General features: G+C 40.2%; 1 protein-coding gene across 2 annotated transcripts in view; it reads right to left on the bottom strand.

Annotated features, from left to right (window-relative positions):
- The window catches only part of MGAT4B (alpha-1,3-mannosyl-glycoprotein 4-beta-N-acetylglucosaminyltransferase B), a 166,113-nt gene that overhangs the window by 107,950 nt on the left and 42,666 nt on the right, over nt 1–15,497 (bottom strand). The window lies entirely within an intron of this gene.

Genomic DNA, 15,497 nt, shown 5'->3' with positions numbered 1-15,497 from the left:
TAGAGCACTCAAAAGAGTGTGAGTCCAGTGAGCTAGTGTGTATGTCTGTAGGGGAAAAGTTATCTAGCACAAGTCAGGAGTCCTCAGTGTGTGTGGAAAAGAGTGAATTTCAGTTTGTTATTTTTATTATTTAAAGAAGCCTGGGTTTGGGGCCATTTCATCTCTGCCTAGTCAGTGTCTAAAGTTTTGTGTATATATTTTCTAAAAGCCTGCCTGTTGAAATTAATTCAGCCTGACAAATCTCTAGTAATCAGAGATTATTTTGAATTGCCTGCTAACTGATTTGACTTTAAATATCCTAATCAATATTATTTTACCCCCTCCATTGCTTTTTGTGAACCAATAAATATTCCTTGTGGTTTTTGAAAACATCTGGTGGCTAGTTTTGATTTCTGACAGGGTTTTTAGAGTGTGAGCCTGAGGTACTGAGGGGAGGTGAAAAGAAAAGATTTATAGTGGTCACCCTCCCAAGCTGACCCTGACTGGTTTTTCACAGGGTCCATTAGAAAGACTGAGAAATCAAAGTTGGTATTTTTTTTGCAACTTGTGGTGCAAATGTCTCCTGATTTTAGACACTGTAAGGATGAGTAAATATAGGCTGTGGAATAACATTTTCAGAAAAATACAGCAATACTGATCATTCTACTGTCTGCATCAACTTCAATTAGAGAAACCATTTAAATAAGAAAAACTGATCCTTTGGAAATGTAATTTAGTTAACATCCTTTCTTCTGAACTTCATCCAATTAATGTAAAAAAATTAACATTCATGTTACTCTTCTATTTGGAAAAAAATTACTGTATAAACCAGTAACTATTATTACCTCATATCTCTTGACATTCTGTAGGCTATTAACAGCACAATCCTAAGGGGGGGGGGAGTCCTCTGGAAACAAATTAAGGCCTACGCCCACATAAGTCAGAGTTACACCACTCTAAGTTCACTTACGTCGGAGCAGAGGCGACTTACATGTGCGTGGGCCTGCCCGAGTGGGCTTCCACACCAGGGCAGCAGAGCCTCAGTCCTGCACTTGAGTACAGGCGGAAGTCTGGTGGAGAGTCCGGCAGTGAGGGGGTGGAGTCAGGGGTGTGCCCAGGCTTAGTTGGATCTCAAAGAACTTTGGGCCCTGACATGCCCCCCTGAGAGGAGCAAACTTACACCTTGCAATATGCTGGCACATCCCATAGGCACTCATTGTTCCTAAAGTCACATTTCTCCCCTGCCACTGCATGAGCCCACAAACTCCTTTGGGAGCCATGTAATTGCTTCACCAATCCCCTTGCACCCTCGGCTTGGCAAGCCCACTCCCAGACACCCAATCGCCACTGGCACTCCCAGACACCCAATGGCAACAAACTAGGGCCATGGGGGAAGGGACCCTCAACTGATCAGGAATCGAAGATGTATCTAAACAGCAGGAATGGGGTACTGCTAGGTGCACATGTGCAGAATGTTGGGTCAGAGGTTGACCCCTAAGGGAGTAGGAGGTTCAGGGGCGGATGACAGATGGTCAGCTGATACATGACCCCAGAAAAAGGGGAGGCTCCGCAATGACCATAAGGGCTGGACTTGTGTGGTAGCCAATGGCCAGTTTATTGGGGGCACCTGATTGGATGCCCATACCTGGCCAATAAGCAGACCTGGCCCTGGTTACCTGATTGGGCTTCCAGGTAACAATGGGCAAGGGGGAGGCTCCAGTGTGACAGTTAGGGCAGGGCATGGGTGGAGGTATTGGGTGGAGGTGATTAAACAAGTTATCCAAACTTATCTATAAGTGACAATATAGGGTCAAATTGATACCTAAGGTGACACCCAATTTATACAATAACTATGGCTCTGAGTGAAGCTGTTCTTCCTCTTCTTTACTCCTCTGCTGGCACCATCCTTTGTCTTGGGTTCCGTTGGACAAAAGCTTAGGCAGTCTGGCAGGATCCAAGCCTAAGATAAGCTCGATTGCCTTATGCAGAAGTTGAAGCAGCTGTTGGATACGTGAGTCTCTTGTTTTGCTGTAATGGAGTCAGGAAAACAAGATGGATTCTGGTGATGTTAGCCTTTGGTTCATGGAAACAGGCTGGAAACTCTTTCCCTGTACAGATCATGGCGGCGTGGCTTCTTCCACTACAACGGCCGAGACTGTGCACGCAAGGAGTGGCTGGAGGCTCATCTGTAGTTCTGGCTAACACTCATCCAGAGATGTAGAATACTGCTGCAAAGCTGAGGCTTATAGTATTCACATAAGCCTTAGAAATCGTGGGCAAAGTCCACTTCTTAGAGCAGATATGTGTGAGTGAAAACTCCAGGCACCCTGGCAACCATACTGGTGATCACGATGCCCATGTGTATAAAAAGTAGGGGGCTTTTTCTTACACTGGTTAGTACTTGGATGAGAGATGACCAAGAAAGTTCAGAGCAGCTACACAGAGACAAACAATGGCAAACCATTTCTGTTCATCTGTTGCCTTGAAAATCCTTCATGCAGCTTGAAGGCACTTTCCACAACCAGCCTTGTTTTATCCTGAGAAAACCTAGATTCAGGTGGGTAGCCATATTGGTCTGAAGCTGCGGAACAAAGTTAAAGTCCACTGGCACCTTTAAGACCAACAGAGTTTTATTCAAAATATAAGTTTTCATGTGCATGCACGCTTCTTCAGATACAATGAAATGGAAGTTATTGCCAGTCCATACAAAGAGGTAAAGGATATGCAGTAAATTAGCATGCAACATAATGAAGATGTTTAACAGATTCAAGGACCAAACAAGAATAACAAGCTTAGTTTTATATGGTCACCATATGTCTGAGTTTAATACCAGGGGAGAACATAGTGAAGGAAATATATCAAAATTGGAGACTGATGGGCAGATGTATTTGTGGAATGTTGAGAGTAATTAACTGAAGGAGATAGATGGAGAGTAATGGCAAGATGTCAGAAGTTAAAAGGGACCTTCAGGTCATCTAGTCCAAACCCTCTGCACAATGCAGGAAATTTACAACTATCCCCCCCACCCAACACACACACAGTGACCCTTGTTCCATGCCTAGAAAATGGCAAAAAAACCCAAACCCCCACCCTCTAGGATCCCTGGCCAAATTGGCCTGGAGAAAACTGCTTCCTAACTCCAAAGTTCTGGTAAGCATTTCTCTAGGTATGTAAGGAAGGGCCACGAGAACTAAGCACTGATGCAATCTTTCCTGCACTCCCTCCCATGATCTGCCAAAGTTCACAGGATCCTCATTGCTGTTTGATGGTCATCTAGCTTTTGTTTGAAAACCTCCAAGGAAGGAGAGCTCACCACCTTTCAAGAAAGCCTATTCCACTGGGGAACCACTACCTGTAAGGAAGTTTTTCCTAATGTTTAGCCAAAAACTCTTTTAATTTCAATCCATCAGTTCTGATCTGACCTTCTGGGGCAACGGAAAACAACTCCATACCATTTTCTATGACAGCCCTTCAAGTACTTGAAGATGGTGATCATATCACCTCTCAGACATCTCTCCAGAATAAACATACCCATGGCATGTTGTGGACTATTGATAAAACTTCTGCAAAAACATTATATGAATAAATTATCTCACACTGGTACATTAAGTACATTGAGGCCTTAAACTTGAAATTAAAACTATCTTCATATAGAATTTTTTAAACAAAAGGTGTTTATAAAATCTGATTTAATTTAAAAAATTTAAATAAACAACACTTATTTGTGTTACTAACCTTGTCATAAACAGAAGCATTGGGTATGATGCAAAGGGATGAAAATCAGGAGTTTGTCTCAGACGCTGGGACAGACTGCTATAAGGACCTCTGCTTATAAAATTGGATCGCCAATGAAATTGCTACATTTCATATATGTGTACCTGTTTTCGAAGGCACATTAAAACCAAGAGGACCTGCCTTCATTCAAAATATTTATTTCTTGAGGTGTTTATTTTAAATTGCATCCCCATAATTTTTGTGGAAGAATATCATGTTCCCTTACCCCCTCCCTCATGATCAATGACAAATACATCCTACAGCACAGGAACCATCCTCCTGGATCTGAAGAGTTTAGTGTTTATTCAGCTGGATATTCAGGAAATTGAAGAGAGAAATGTACACATTTTTTCAGAAACTGCCAATTTGCAAAGATTAACCAGGAGTTATAGTTGAATTCACTTTAGTTCAGTACTGGAGAGAGGACCATGACTTCCTCAGGAACTAACCTTAGTGAAAGGAACTAGGAGAATATGGAGGAGTGAAAGAACAAGTACAAAGGGTAGAGACAGGTTAGGGTGAAACTTAGATGATCAGCTACCAGAGACAATGAAAGAGGGAGGGAAGGGGAAGGAAAAAGAACATTGTGGCCTATTCTGTAATCTTGATTCATATTAAAAAAGGAAGCCACCTGCACTCTTCCTGTGCAAGCAAGCACAACAAACATTAGCTCCCACAGAGTTTATTCATGCTTGAAGCCATTGTGAATAATGGTTTGTCCCAACAACCTAGGTATTACATTAGAAGGAAGCAAGTCTTTCTAGCTTTAGCTGTAGCTTCAAATCCACCTCTGCTCTCTATATACAATGAAGACAATAAAGGGAATAAGGAACCAAACGTGTACACACCTGGGAACTACAAAAATAGACCTTGTGTATTCAATTACCCAACCCAGCTTAGTTTTCTCACAAGGTGCTGTAACATTTATTTAATTAACATGCAAAGAACTTATGTAATGACTTTTTTGCACTCAGCTACTAACTTAATCATAATGTTGTTTGAATTCATTGCAAAACCTTGGTGTGAACAGTTTTAAACATTTAGCACACGATTTTGTACCTTGCCTGTAAATGGGGGTCTTACTGCTGATTGTAGGAAGGAAATATCTGCCAGCACACAAGCTCTTTCCTCTAGATTACATGCTGGGTAAGGCTGAATACCACTGTATTTCGCTTCATATTGTCAAATCTGGTCACTCTGGACAATTGTGAGTTTCTTTAAAACTGTTCTTCCAAATAGTAACATGGAAACCACTGCTTTTAGTGCATTATAACTGCCTAATAAATGCATGCATTTCTGCTACAAGGCAAGCCTTTATGGACAGAACAAAACCAAAAGCAGTGAGGAAAGCCCTCAAGAGGAATGGAGGTGAAATATGAGCTCTCAAACCACTTTCTATACTAGTACCAACAGAAGAGAACTGTGTGACTCCAGACAAGGCTGCCCAGTTCCCAATAAGCAACAGAATGAATTACTATTATATATACCCTATCATTTGAGAAGGCATTTGAGTGGTCACATTATTGCCTGTTGGTCCTCATACAGGAGGAACTGGAATGGAGTTACATTACAGTTAGTTCCATGATTTTTAAAATTTCTTTTTCTCTTCTGAATGCAGCCACTTGGGTTGTTTTTCCAGGGAAGAGAATGACACCCTCTCTTGTACTATTACTGTCCTGATGAAAAGACTACCCCTGGGCTGCTTTTATCTCCCCAGTATGAGATACTGTGGGCTTTTTTCAGTAGGGAAAAAGCAAGGGAAGAAAGACTTAAAAGCACATATCTTCTGCCACAGTATTAACCTCCTTGAAAAAGGTAGGCCCAATAGCTACATCTGATAATTCCATCCTGTAAAAATAATTAGTTTGTCATTCCCACACTACTTCTTTCCTCAGAGGAGAATGACCCTTCATGGTAAGTATCTAATGGTCATTCACCTTTTAAAGTAGAGAACATCTTGAAGATTGACAAGGAATCCATAGTCCGGTAGACAGGCCTAGTTGTGTCTGTCAGTTCAAAGGAACTGTGTAGAAAAGTGAAAACAAAAAACAAACAGTTTCTTAGTAAATCTTGTAATTGTCTATTGGCCATAGGTTTTACCCATTCAGTCTTTAATTGTTTCCTAAACAACTGATGGGAGGAAAAAATTTTCTCTGCTTTGCTAGACCTGGAAAGGACTTGGTATTCTCTTTGACTAACCACTGGCCTGAGAACTAGAGGACCAGGTATGTCTTTTGAGATAGTCAGTTACAGCTCTAATGCTGTCATGGTCTTAGCTTGGGAGGAATATCCTCTCACTGACCTGCCGATGTACACAGAAAACAGCTTTACATCCAAGTGAAAGTTTACATAAAAAGAATGGGATCCAGTCATTTAACCCTTGTCAGACATATACTGATGCTTATTAGTCATCGCGCATATAGCCATTTCCACAAGCAAGGTGCTTTTTGGAGGGTGGGGAGGCTTTACTTATTTGTTATTATGTAAGGGTGTTAGGTCACCTGGACCACTGGTGGGAGTTCAGGGACATAAATAGTTCTCTCTTTCCCTATGTGCTGTAAATTCCCTTCCTAACTGCCTTAGGGAACCAGATAGATCTCCCTTTGGGAGATTCCAAATTCCCCATCAAAGGGAAGGAGTGGGAAGAAGAGCTGGAGAGGGATCTGTCTAGTCATCTCCACTGTGATATAATCTGGTAATTTCCTACCTCATGGTTAGACTGAAGAAGATAAGAACTCAGGGGGAAACTCCGAGGATTGAACCAGGCACATAACCCATTAATGGACCCATAGACCCTCTGCAGGTACTGGGTATAGCTGTCACAACTACTTGGCGTACTGAGTAATTGCTTAGATGGTCTTTGCTGGGTGCTGCGTTGTTAGCATGACTTATGGAAGAGGGGGAACAACTCCACAGCCTTCCAGACTTAATGGGAGATAGATTTGGAAAGTAAAGAAATAGCCTGGGTTTGCATACATTACTGCGACATTCAAAATCTAGCATGTCATCTGGGTACACAGAACTTCCTGCTCTTGACCCATTGTTGCAGCTCTGCAGTGTCCATGAGGTCTGTGATGTAATAATCAAGATCTTGTTGTGACCACCAAGTAGGTGCACAGAGTGATTGCCATCAGGTGCTGAGGTGAATGAAGTAGCCATGGGCTCTGGAGCCAGCAGCAGCAAGAGGCATTTTTTCCATCACCTTCAGATTTAGGCAATCAGTTGGGGATGCCATGGTATGCCCACTATGGGTCATGCTGGCTCAGCTTTAATGTCCATAGGCAGTTTCACTGAACATGCCAAGGCAAGCCAAGAAGACACGCTGGCTTCACTTATGGCCACAGTCAATTTCATTGGGAATGCCAAGGCAAGCTGAAAGGACATGCTGTCTCCTCTTGCCCTGCCTGGCACCAGCAATGAAGGGGAGAGTCCCACCTCAGCAGAAGGAACTGTCTTCTTATTGATCTGCCTTTATATAAGCAGGTGAAGATAACTCACTCAGTAAATGAAAGAACTCTTAAAATGGCTGAAGCAACAGAAGATGGCCTCTATATATAACTTGTTCTTTCCCAAAGGAATTAAAATGTAAGGAAGAACAGTGAAAGGAATTACATAACGTATATAAAGGTAGTTATGAGGGAAAATATATATGACTGAATAAGGCTAATTAAGAAATGTAGAGCTTAAGAACTCATAAAATGGCCACTGCAGCAGATGGCCTCTCTATATATCAGGGGTAGCAAAACTGTGGCTCTTTCACGCCTATTAGATAGATCCAAGTGGGCAGCCATGTTGGTCTGAAGCAGTAGACAAAGTAGGAGTCAAGTTGCACCTTTAAGACCAACAAAGTTTTATTCAGAATGTAAGCTTTCGTGTGCATGCACACTTCTTCAAACGAGGAATCAAGTACAGTGAGCAGAGCTACATATAGCTGGTAGGCAGTGGTTTAGAATGCAAAATGGCACAAATTTAAAATCCAATGACAGAACAGTAAAAGCAACAAATTTGACTATTTACAGATCAAAGGTTTGTTCAATTTCCTTCCTTTCTTCTTGCTCTCTAACATCTGACATATATTCTGTGTGGTTCTTAAGCAAGTTTGGCCACCCCTGCTATATATCTTGTTGTTCTCCAAAAGAAAGAGAATGTAAGGAAAAATAGTGAAAAGAATTTTTAAAAGTATATAACTGTTAGTTATGAGGGAAAATATGTAAGACTGAATTAAGCTGAGTTAGAAAATTTTAGAATTTAAGGGAGATAAAGGCAAGGCCTGCTCTTCCTGTAGAGGCAGGAAAAGAACTGGAGAGGGTGGTTCCCACAGGTAAGGGGCTGGAAGTTGGGAAAAATTATTCCTGCTTCCCTGATTGGGCAGTGGGAAACACCCATCAAATGTCCACCTCAGAGGGAGAATCAGTTTCTCAAGGCAACCAATGTGCTTAATGTCAGAGATGCCAATTCATGCACAATCATGTTTTCCCATTTACACATGTGAAGGGGAAACTTGCATAAGCCTGTACCAGGCAGCCATGCTTATTTCAAGCCACTGAGAAGCATTTTACTATGTCTTCCCAAGTATTTGGAGAGGAGTCTCCTTTTAATAATGTATGTATAATGAGCAACATTGGTGCACAGGTACTACACATAATAGCCAGGTAAAATGTGAATCCACCCTGGGAGAGGATTTGATCTTATATTCCTATCAAACACACACACTAGCTATTGAGCCAAGCTAGCTTTCCTATTTATGGATTTGACTAAAACAACTACATTATATTAATATCATCACACTAGCAGATGATTGTATATAAAAATATTGTTTGAGAATGCCTAGAATATAAAAGTTCTGGCTTTTAAAAATATATATAACAATGTGGGAATGAAGTGCAAAAACAAAAATATTATTTCCAACATATACAGCTACTCTATTATTTTTGGTCATATCTTTTCACTGACAGTGCTATTAAATAGTACAATCAACATAAAAGAATGCTTTGCAAAAACCTGAATGGACTAGAGAGCAACTACTGCCTAATGGAAAACACCATAGAGGCCTTGCACAATTACAGTTTAATTTTGTCGTTCATGTGGATTTTTCAGCAAAGATCAATAAAAAGAAGTCAGCAGAAATGTTGTATTCTACCCACAAATCTTTCCTGCAGGGGAAACATTTTTCTTTTGTGTTTCTCCATGGGAAATCAGCATTAAAGCACTTATGCGAAGGCAAACTTCATGTTAAGACAGACTATGGTTATCTCTCCTGATGACATTTTCCATGACTTATTTAATATTATGGCCTTATAAAACAGATAATTGTATTACCAAGATATCCCACAAGAAACAGAAACCATTAACTTTCAAATTATTTCAGTCTTATTTCCAATTTATCATTCTTCAAAAGACAATAGAAAGATTATTCCCCATCCCTTAATACACTGGAGGCTAAGATGCTCTAGGTAGAATTCACTAGCTCAAGGAGATGCAAATAAGTGCCCACTCAGGATCACAGAGCTATTTCTCACAAGATTAAATTCCTGTATGGCTACCACAGTGATTGAAGAAGTTGTGTACATACCATTGTATGTAATTAGCACTCTCAGGGCTTCATAGGCTCTGTGCAAGTAATGAAACAGACACAAACTCATTGTATATGGCTGTCTATTCCGTTTCCTATATGAAAGCATTATCCATCTTGTGCAAAACAATGTTCTACCAAAAAGCATTTCAAATTAATTACAGTAAGAGTGCTGTAGCCAGCAAGGCCTTCTAAAGATTTACTTAAGTAACTACATTTTAAGATTACAGAAACAAGATCCTAAATCAAAGCAGTTTTTCTTATCAGATGTAACACAAAGGTTGGAGTTAAGTGAACATTTTATTCCAGTTCTTAAAATATTGTGTGCCTTATAGTGCAATCACAAGCAGTTCTAATTTTTGAAGCCTGCAGACTTCAGTGGCTTTATAAAGGATGTAACTGTATTTAAGACTGCACTGTTATCCACCCACCTACCCCCATTCCACTGAAACTGTTCATCTCTGAACATTCCTCAAAGCAAGTCATTTTCTTGTCCTCAGGATTCTGGAGAAACTTTTGGAAATACTTCTCATATGGCTCAGTAGCAAGATGGCAAACATCTGAATAAATATTTTGAATGCCAAACTCATGTGGGGTGGCAGGTAGTGGTGGCAACGGCAAATGTTAAATCTGCTTCTCGTTGTCCAGCCTTTCACTAGTGTCAAGAAAAAAGAATAACAATAGTGTAACAAAACTGAAGATTTTATTGTACAAATATGGCAAGAAGTCACATTTGTAGATATCATCCTCTTCAACCATAACTGAGTCAAATAAATTTGTCCTGGACATTCCGCAAAACCAATTTTATTTTAAAAGGAATTTTGGTGGTGCACAATCCAGAAAGTTACAGCATTGGCTCTTTTAAATAACTCTCATTTCTTAAAAAAAAACAGAGGCCCCCAATAGCAAACCAACTGCACCAGGAGAGCTAGGGACATAGCACCTTTTCACTGCTTTAACTCTGCAAACTGCTATATAGACCCTATTAATATTTCAAGGTTTCCCGCCCACCCCCTTTGTTCTGGACATTTTATTTGCTATGTTAAGAAATGTGCCAATTTGACTTAACTCTAAATATAAATGTATACCAAGTGAGCAAGCATGTTTGCACCTACATCATCAGCATTAAGAGCGTCTGCAAATCTGTGCAATACTCAGTAGTATTATGCAAATGGATTTTACAAGGGGAAGGGGAAGACTTGAACAGTTCCAAGAGATTATAAAGCAAGCATGAACACAAGCACTTTAATAAAAATGGGCTATAGGAGTGTATTGCTAAACTGTCATCTTCTCTTTGGTTTTTCCTTTTGTATTCCCATCTTTTGTTATCTCTATTTCCTTTTCCCCTTACTTTGAAAATTAACAGAAACTTTTAAACGTTAAAAATGGGTTACAGGCATTAACAGAGCACGAAGAAATAATGGCACGATGAGGGTTCAAAGAAATTATTATTATTATTATTATTATTATTATTATTATTATTATTATTATTATTATTATTATTATTATTATTATTATTACTGCAATGCGACCTTTTCCTCTGATTTGTTAGGTGATGGATCAGTACAAACATGATGGTTATTTCAGGGACAGAACTACTTCCAAGCATTTGCTGTCAGTGCAGTTGAGGGAGTATTCCAACTGATGAATCCTTGATGAAGAAATTTGCTTTTTGTGTAAAAGTCTTCTCTTGCAGCAAATTCTTTGGCATTATGATGGGGATAACCATCACAGCCAGTTGCCTATAATAAGGATTTCCAAAATTGGCAGCCTACAGCAAAGTCTTCCAGATATGCTGGAGACTGCAGCAAAAGAGAAAGGGTACAGAGAACAAGATCCACAGGCAAGCACCAGAACTTTCTTGAAACGCACTGGCAAAGATGGTACTCCACTTTGCTTTCTATAGCACTTCCTCATGAGGAGAAACTGATGGAGATTTGTGCCCCCCCCTTTTTACAAATATATGAGATGAACTTGAGAGCAAACTGATATGAAGACTGAAAGAGCTAGTCTTGAAGTGCCATTTCTTCCACTAAAGGAACAGCAGACTCATATCCCCTCTTCCCAGTCTGCTTGTCAATAAGATCTAGCTTCCCTCCTTCTAAATTCAAAACTGCCTATTTTAGGTCTCCTAGCTCCTAAAAACCAACCAGCCTTTCAATCTTTTTTTTAAAATAATCTTAAACCCATATGAATTATAAATTGAGTGCCAATCCTCCTCTTGGATATTCTGCTTACAAATATTCTGCCAAAATAATTGAGTTTGTATAGGCTTTTGTGACAAGACTGAAATCAGAATTTTATAAACGCTTGCGATAAGACCTTTGACTTCTCCCTGATATTTATGCAAGAGTTGTTCAAAAGGAGTAAGAGGAACCTTAATAATCTCATTGAATCTTAATAATCTTCACCACACCAAGAACAACATGGATGTCAAGGGGGTGGGGACAATGGTGGTCACTCTTCCTTGGCACCCCACATTGACAAGCTAGGCCCAGTGGGGCCACAGATGCGCCTTTAAAAGGTCCATACACCGTCCACCTAGTTAATGGCAGCTGGCACTTGAAGGATCAGGAACCCACTTACAGCTGACCATTTGACATCTACCCATGTGACAATCAGCTGTCATGAAGCCCCACAATAGGAGCTGGGAAAGGGAGATGAAAGGAAGAGACTGCACCAAAAGTGTTACTGGTTCCTCACAGGTTTTAGCCATGAACCCACTGGGCTTCTGGCTACAGCCTTTAAAAGTTGAAGCAGACCAAGGGCCTTATACTAGCTCTGGCTCCCAGTTCAGAAGGAAACTGAGTTAGGGAAACAGAAGTAGAATAGCATAACAGTTCCTCAACATCAACATCAAATTTAGGAGTCAAAGGTTGCATGAAGTACTTCTGGGGTGAGGGAGATGTCATGTAACCTTGCATTCTCTGGAAACTGGATGAACGTCTGCATGCACTTCAGGCTTCACCTTTTGCTCATCTACTAAGCAGACAGGAATTACTGAAGACTCTTTTCTTGCACTGCCATGACGAAGGAAGTCCTGGTACCTTCCTGAACTCCATACTGTGTGCTTCAATCACCAAACAAACTACAAGTGGCTGGCACATCAAAACTAAAAGCTTAAGTAACAGTCATACATCTGTTCTCTTTCCTATGTGTGAATGACGGTACACTCAGAGATACCAACTCCCCAAACTTTCCCAAAATATGCTACTTGCATGAAGATACTGTGGAAACTGTTTACCCCAAATATGTACCTCTTACTGCTATTGCCTAGGGTTCCTCACTCTCTCTCCCACTCCCATCACTTGCAAATGACTGAGAGAGAGCTCAGTTGCCAGGAGATGCATGTTTACCAGAAAGTCCAGTTCCTTAGAGGGATTCTTCTTCATCCCTCCAAATTCTTCTTGAGACCTTGGAGGAGTGGGTATCTGCCACCACTTGAGAATTTGTCCCCCCAACTGAAAAGGCAATCTCCTTAAATACCAGTGGGAACAGGTCAGAAACTGGCCATTAAGATTACAGCAAATAAAAGATCCTTCATTGAACATTAAGCTAATTTTATTGTTTGTGTAGGCAACTCATAAAGTTTCAAGCTAACAGCATTCTTTTTGAAGCATCAACACTAACCGCTAAAGACTTTTGGTACTAGTTCATGGCTTGATCCCTACAAAGTACAAGCCATTTGAAACCACAGCAAACGCAGTCAAACACACAAGGAGCATATTTAAACTGAAGCCCATAAAAACAAGTTCATTCTGATCTTTTCCCAACAAAAGGTGTTTCTGAAGCTTGTATCTATGTTCCTTAGCCTCCCCCACTCATTTTACACAATAAAAGTGTACTTTACACAACAAAAATAAATGTACTTTATTGTAATCTGAGGGTAAAGTAATAGTTAATCAAGGCTTTCAAGTAAATCTATTGAAAAAGATACATAGTTGTCAAAGCAGATGCACCTAAAATTTGATACCCCTGTTGCAGAAAACCCAGCTGTATATAAAGATGTCTTGCTGCCAGTGCATCTCTCCAGCACCTTGCCCATGAAACACAAATGCTTCCTCTTAGAGAGATCAACAAGCTTTCATCACTTCTCTAAGGATATTCCCCTTCGTGCTTTTCTCAGCTCCCTTGTTGTTGGCTGTGATGGGCAGAGAGTTCAGGTTCTTCTAATACAGGAAATGCTGTCCCTTCTTCAGAGAAAGAATCTTAAGCAAACAACCCACCAAGGCACACATTTGGCTTCTGCAACTATCAAGATACGGCAATATTGTGATAAAGGTCCGATAACTATGGGTGTTTCCTCCTCCTTGTATTAATTTAGAGAACACAGGTGAACCAGATAATTTCAAACTACACAAGGTAATTAAAATACTTTAAAAAAAACACGATGGAAACATTTGTATTAAATCACTAAGAGCACAAACAGTCTAGTTCTCAAAATACATTGTTACTTTATCACAGCTTTACAGGCATGGTTCTTTTATAGGACTCACATTAATTTACAAAAGATACATGAAAGGCTCCAGGCTTCATAGTTACTTGGTCACCACAAACTGTCAAGATGAGGCCAAGTACTTAAAATATCCATTTTGTCCCTTTAGATTAGGAAAATATACATTGGACTTACTCTGAAGGTCCATTCTGCTTGGAAGCATGGAGTACATTTACAGATGAGTTTGATCCTTGCCGCTTGCTATAGCACAGGAAAACAGAACTGAGCTTTTGGAACCTTCTCTCTGCAGACTGGAAAATTCCATAGGTTTGAATCTTAAACATCTCCAAAACGTAGGGGAAAACACTAACAAAGAAAAGGGACCAGACAGGAATAAAAACTGATAGGACAAAGCAAAGGGCTATTAAAAGAGTCAGATGCACCAGTCAAAAAAGAACTCTTCCTTAAATCAAGGATGTATTGTGTTCCTCCAAGCAGAAATCCAATGTATAGTTTGAAGAAAGTAGTAAACCTTTACTGATCTGATTTCAAAAATCTGCACTTTCCATCTCTGGAGAGCATGACTGCCTACCCAATATTAATTAAAGAACCTGTTTTAAGATCTGATTCCCAAAAGCTGCATCAGCTGAGGCAATGGCATCAATCCTATATTGTCTGATAAAAGCCAACACAGATGTCCATGTGATGGCCTTGCTAGTTTCTTTCAATAGAGTATTAGTGTCAAACATCACTGTGGTTGATGCACCAGTGGAAAACAGTACTTTCTCAAACTCTAATTTCTTGTTGCTGTTGCTAAACCTTACACCCTTGAGCCATTTGTTTAGATCTCTTCCTGCCCAATATGGCTGCACAAAGATCCACAAGCAGTCTGAAAAAGTATGAAGTTCTACAAATGTAGATCCATAGAACTCAATGCAAACCCAAAAAGCCCCAAGATTTTTCCTTTGGGTGAGATGACTAAAAATAGAAGAAAACAAGACTGATTCCCAGAGACTCATGATAGGTCAAGTTGATTTTTGGTATAATGCTGGGCAAGTCCTCAATATCACAAGCCTTCATGAAAAAAGCATAAACTGAACCTGACTGGCAGTTTGGAGACCCTCCACATGGAAAGGGACAGCAACCAGTAATTAACACTTTGTGTTATCTTTAAGGTGGTTCAATGGTTTAGTTATCACCTGCAGAACCATATGGAGTCTCCAAGAAGGAAACTGGTGTTAAACTGGTGATTTTAAGAGGACATTTGTTGTCCTGGCAGTTGACATACACTTTTGGTTGCAATGTTATCTATTTTGCACATACACTGTGGAAATGTGGGAAGAGGAGGAAAATATCTCAGGCCCAGGTGAATGGCAGGTAACTTCAGCCAACTTTGTGAATCTCCAGCTGAGTCCACCAGCACTAGTTACGTTGGGCTAGAAGATGCAGCCCTAGCCCTCGAGACTGGCATCTACCATAACTAGGGCAAAAAAAGCCTCCCCAAAAGGATGGAAAACTACAGCTGCAAATAGGTATGGATCTCTCTCAAAAGCCTATTCTCACAAGGTCCCCTAGCAATGGAGATCAAAACTACAGTTTCAGTTTGCTGCCAAGAGCATGCAGTAAGGGTCGAACCTACCTCTAAGGATGTATTCTATCATCCAAGCTAGAATGAATTTATCTTACAGTAAAATCAGCATGTGACTTCCCCAAATTTTACATCTAAAAAATTAGGTA

This window comes from Heteronotia binoei, chromosome 5 (assembly GCF_032191835.1).
Source record: "Heteronotia binoei isolate CCM8104 ecotype False Entrance Well chromosome 5, APGP_CSIRO_Hbin_v1, whole genome shotgun sequence".
Classification (NCBI taxonomy): domain Eukaryota; kingdom Metazoa; phylum Chordata; class Lepidosauria; order Squamata; family Gekkonidae; genus Heteronotia; species Heteronotia binoei.
The sequence above is the reverse complement of the archived record's forward strand: the minus strand, read 5'-3'. Positions and strand labels throughout refer to the sequence as shown.